Source organism: Miniopterus schreibersii (genome assembly GCF_964146895.1).
Source record: "Miniopterus schreibersii genome assembly, chromosome: 8".
In the NCBI taxonomy this organism is placed as follows: Eukaryota; Metazoa; Chordata; class Mammalia; order Chiroptera; family Miniopteridae; genus Miniopterus; species Miniopterus schreibersii.
In genome coordinates, this window is record NC_138109.1 from 27608535 (window position 1) to 27614174 (window position 5640).

At 35.7% G+C, this 5640-nt stretch overlaps 1 protein-coding gene across 1 annotated transcript in view; it reads right to left on the reverse strand.

Moving 5' to 3' along the window:
* TESK2 (testis associated actin remodelling kinase 2) overlaps positions 1-5640 on the reverse strand; it is a gene marked incomplete at its 5' end in the record, with an annotated part of 77148 nt that overhangs the window by 71286 nt on the left and 222 nt on the right. The gene's annotated exons all lie outside the window — the stretch shown is intronic.

Below are 5640 nucleotides of genomic sequence, written 5' to 3' on the forward strand. Positions count from 1 at the left end.
AATAAACATTGCAAGAAATATGCAAGATATATACATATATATAAATTTTTAATGTCTACCAAGGACACAAAATACTTGAACAGATGTAAAGGCATGACATGTAAAGACTCAATATCATAAAGATATCAATTCTCCCTAAATTAGTCTACAAATTTAATCTCAATAAAAGTGGGTAACAGTTACATTTTTGGAAACTGAGTCTGAAACTCGCATAAAAAAATAAGGCAGAAACATCAAGAAAATTCTGAAAAGAATGAATAATAATGGGGAGCTAGACTAATCAGATATTAAAATAAAGCCACAATGATTAAATTATAACAGTGTGAACTGGTATATGAATGGACAGGTCAATGTAATAGAATAAAGTCTAGAAACAAACTAAATACTTAGGAAAATTCAATATAGAATAAAGGTGACATTTCCAATTAATGAGAAAAATATTAACTAAATAATAAATGTTGCTAGTACGAATGAGTAGGCATCTAAAAAATGAATTCCAGATGGATTAAATATTTAAATATAAGTAGTAAAATCATAAAAATAATTTTAAAATGATAATTTTATTTATAATATAGGAATGCAGAGAGCCTTTCTAAATAATAAAAAAAATAGAAGTCAGAAATGAAAAGATTAAAACAGTAAACAACAAAATGAACTATTTCTATACTGCAAAAATTGTTACAAATTAGTTTAAATCTTTTTTTTATTATTGATTTCAGAGAGAGGAAGGGAAAGGGGGGGAGAGAGAGAAAAACATCAATGATGAGAGAGAATCATTGATCAGCTGCCTTCTGCACACCCCCTACTGGGGATCTAGCCTGGAACCCGGGCATGTGCCCTGACCGGGAATCAAGCCGTGACCTCCTGGTTCATGGCTTGACTCTCAAACCACTTAGCAACATCCGCCAGGCACAAGTTAGTTTCAAAAACACTGCAAGCTTAGGCCTTGGCCAGGTAACTCAGTTGGTTAGAGCATCGGCCTGTGGACTAAAGGGTCCCAGGTTCGATTCCAGCCAAGGGCACATACTTTGGTTGCAGGCTCACCCTGGTCAGGGTGCAGGAGGCAACCAATTGATGTGTTTCTCACATCAATGTTTCTCTCTCTCTCTCCCCCTCTCTCTTTCGCTGAAAAGCAATGGAAAAAATAGAATCAGATTTAAAAAATCAAAACAAAAACTAAACATAGTCTTACCATACGATCTAGCAATCACACTCCTTGGTATTTACCCAAATAAATTGAAAACATGTCCACACAAACACCTGCACATAGATGTTTATAGCAGCTTTATTCATAATTGCCAAAACCTGGAAGCAACCAAGAGGACCTTCAGTAGACGGTGGGAAATAAATAAACTGTGGTGAATGCAGACAATGGAATATTATTCAGTGCTAAAAAGAAATGAGCTATAAAACCATGAAAAGACATGGAAGAAACTTAAATGCATATTACTAAGTGAAAGAAGCCAATCTGAAAGGCTATATACTGTGTGATATGAACTTCTATGTGACATTCTGAAAAAAAGCAAAACCATGTAGATAGTAAAAAAAAAAAATCAGTGGTTTCCAGGGGCTGGGAGGAGGAGGGATGAATAAACAGAGCACAGGATTTTTAGAGCAGTGATACTATTCTGTACTTATCAAAACCTATAGAATATACAGAACCAAAAGTAAAACCTAATGTAAACTGCAGACTTTGGGTGATAATGCTATAGGTTCATGAATTTTAACAAATGTACCACAGTGGTGTGGGATGTCATTAGTGGGGAAAGCTGTGCATGTGTGGGGACAGGGAGTATATGGGAACTCTGTACTTCCTGTTTAATTTCGCTGTGAACTTAAAAATGCTTTAAAGAATAAGTGTATTAATTTTTTTTAATATTTTGAAAAGTTTCAAAAATTTTATTTTCACTGTCCTGGCTGGTGTGGCTCAGTTGTTTGGGCATCCTCCCATGCACCAAAAGGTTGCTGGTTGATTCCTGGTCAGAGCACATGCCCAGGTTTCAGGCTCGAACCGTGGTAGGGCGCATGCAGGAGGCAGCTGGACTGATGCTTTGCTCTCATATTGATTTTCTCTCTCTCCCCCCCTTCCTCTCTCTCTAAAAATCAATAAAAAATATTTTTAAAAATTTAACACACATAAAAGTGAGAACTTTATGTATTAATTTTTTCATTATTTCTTCCACATTCTTCTCCAGAACTTTTATGATTTTAATTTTCATAGTTAAAATTTTTATCCACTTGGACTTTATCATGGTGTAAGGTATAAAATATGATTCAACTCTATTTGTTTTTCAGATGACTACCTAGTTATGCCAACATCATTTGACTGGTTCATCTAATTTAAGATAATACCTTTATTACATACTAACATATCATATGTATTTCAGCCTATTTCTGGGGTTTTTTTTCTATTCCATTTGTCTGTCTATTCAAGTGTCAGATCAAACAGGAATTAGATAATAAAAATGACCTTTCAACCCACTAGGGGGAAGACATTAAAAACTGTATTTAGACAATGAGCTAACCATCTTTTAAAAATAAAATTAGCCCTAGCCGGTTTTGGTCAGTGGTTAGAGCGTCAGCCTGCGGACCGAAAGATTCGATTCCAGCCAAGGGCACATACCTCTGTAGCAGGCTTGATCCCTGGCCCCAGGTGGGGTGCATTCAGGAGGTAACCAATCAATGTGTCTCTCTCACATCAATGTTTCTCTCTCTCTCTCTCCCTTCCACTCTCTCTGAAAAAGCAATGGAAAAATATCCTCTGGTGAAGATTAAAATAAATAAATAAATGATTAAATGCCTATATTTCATTTCAAACACTGAAATAAACTCAAGACAACATTTCATCATATCTAAGACTTTCAGTATCTTGAAATTGAAATATTTTAAAATTACATCCAGGCACCTGTACCATGTACATTAAAACTTGTAGAACAGTGGTTAAATAAACACCTACATACAACAGGGCAGCCATCTTTTAAGAAATTATGTATTACCACATTCTTTTTTTTTTTTTAATATATCTCTATTGATTTCACAGAGAGGACAGGAGAGGGAGAGAGAGACAGAAACATCAATGATGGTGGGGGGGTTAGGTAGAGGGGAGGGAGCTGTTGTTTAACGGGTATAGAGTTTCAGCTTTGCAAGATGAAAAAGTTCTAGAGATTGATTACACAACAATGTGAAAATACTTAACACTAATAAACTGTACACTTAAAAATGGTTAAGACAGTAAATTTAATGTTATGTATATTTTACAATTTTTAAAAAAAAGTTAAACACAGAATTACTATATGACCCAAAATTCCACTTATAAGTAAATACTCAAGAGAATTGAAAGCAAGAATTCAGATACTTGTACACCAGAGCTCATAGCAGCATTATTTACAATAACCAAAAGGTGCAAACAACCCAAATATCCATCAACAAATGAATGGATAATCAAAAGATGGCATATACATACAATGGAATATTATTCAGCCATAAAAAGGAATGAGATTCTGATATATGCTACAACAAGGATGAAACTTGAGGACATTCTGCTAAGTGAAATAAGCCCGACACAAAAGGACAAAGATTGTATGATTCCGCTAAGATGAAATACCTAGAATAGGCAAATTCATAGAGACGGAAAGTAGAATAGAGTTAACGGGTTGGGGGTAGGGACAAACAGGGAGTTATTGTTTAACGGATACAAAAATTCTGTTTGGGATGATGAAAAAGTTCTGGAAACAGATAGTGCACAACATTGTAAATGTACTTAATGCCACTGAACTGTACACATGGTTAAAATAGTAAATTTATGTCACGTATATTTTACCACATTAAAAAGAGAGAGAATAGAAGGAAAGGAATAGGAAATGGTGAGTGGAGCTAACTCTGTGGAGGTGTTTTGGTCCAAAAGAGAACAAGACACGAGGGAGTGTAGCAACAAGGGATAATTTCCTCCCTTTAAAGATCTTTTTAAGGTGAGAGAAAAACAGAATGTTTACCTGCTGATGGAAATAATTTAATAGAGAGTGAAATATGATGTAGGAAAGGGGATAATTTCTTAGGTAACATCTTTGAGCAGGCAAATGGAAATAGCATATACCATACAAATAGAAATATGGCTTAGATTGGAGCATGGATAGTTCATCCATAGTGAAAAAGGTATGGATGAAATAGTCCATCCATAGGTACAAAAGCTGAGTAAATGAGTAGACATGTGGGTTAGTAGCCATATGTGGTGATGGGAGGTGTGGAAGTTCTCTCAGTGAATTAGGAAGCAAGATCATCACTGAGAGTGAGGACTAGAGAAGTTCTGGGAGTTTGATTGGAGGAAAAAAAAGGTATGAAATCATCTTCTGGGAGAGTAAATGAACCAGGGAAATATGATTGCTTGGGAGAATTAAAGGCTCAATTTTATTAAAAGTAAGCAAATGCCCTGGCCAGTGTGGCTCAGTTGGTTGGAGTGACATCCCATATACCAAAAGGTTGCGGGTTCAATTCCTGATCAGGGCACATACCTAGGTTGCAGGTTCAATCCTGGTTGAGGTGCAGGGAAGCAACCAATCAATGTTTCTCTCTCACATCAATGTTTCTCTCTCCTGCAGCCCCCGCTTCCTCTTTCTCTAAAATCAATAAAAATATATCTTCAGGTAAGAATTTAAAAAAAGAAGAAAAAATAAATAAAAGTAAGCAAACAAGCCCTGACTGGTGTGGCCCAGTTGGTTGGGCATTGTCCTGTGCACTGCAAGGTTGCCGGTTCGATTCCCGGTCAGGGCACATGCCCAGGTTGCGGGTTTGATCCCCAGTACAGGTGCACACGTGCAGGAGGTAGTGGATTGATGTTTTACTCTCACATCGATGCTTCTCTCTCTCTCTTTCTCTTCCTTTCTCTCTAAAAAGCAATAAAAGATCTTTAAATGTGAAGTATAATGTATAACATATATTTTTTTTAAAGTAAGCAAACAAAAACTTTATGTGTGGGAATAAATGTATGCATGTATACATATATTCTTATATGTATATATAAATTTTTATATATGTATATAAGATGTGTGTATAATATATGAAAAAGCATAGAAAAGGATCCAGAGAGTATACATACCAAATTGTTAACAGTGCGTATAATTGGATATATATATAGGGGGAGGGAGAAGTGGAAGAGACTCCTATATTATTTGGATTTTTATTTTATTTTTATTTTTTGTTAATCCTCACCTGAGGATATTTTTTCCATTGATTTTTAGAAAGAGTGGAAGGGAGGAAGTGAGGAGGGGAGCAAGAGAAAGAGAGAAACATTGATGTGAGAGAGACACATCAATTGGTTGCCTCCCTCATGTGCCCCAACCAGGGCCAGGGATCAAACCTGTGACCCTTTGGTCCACAGGCTGATGTTCTAACCACTGAGGACAGTGGTCAGGACTATTATTTAGATTTTAGATTTTTTATCAACATGTATTATTTTATAATTAAAATAATAAGATATCTCACAAGTTAATAAATAGCTTGAGAGGAAAGTTTAGAACACTGTTCAAGATCCATAGCACCGAGACTAGGCAAAGCCTATATCCTAATTAATTAAACACAACAATCAATTCTGCAGTAAGCTGACCATCAACAAGACAATATGAGAAAAGCTGAGGCATCACTCAC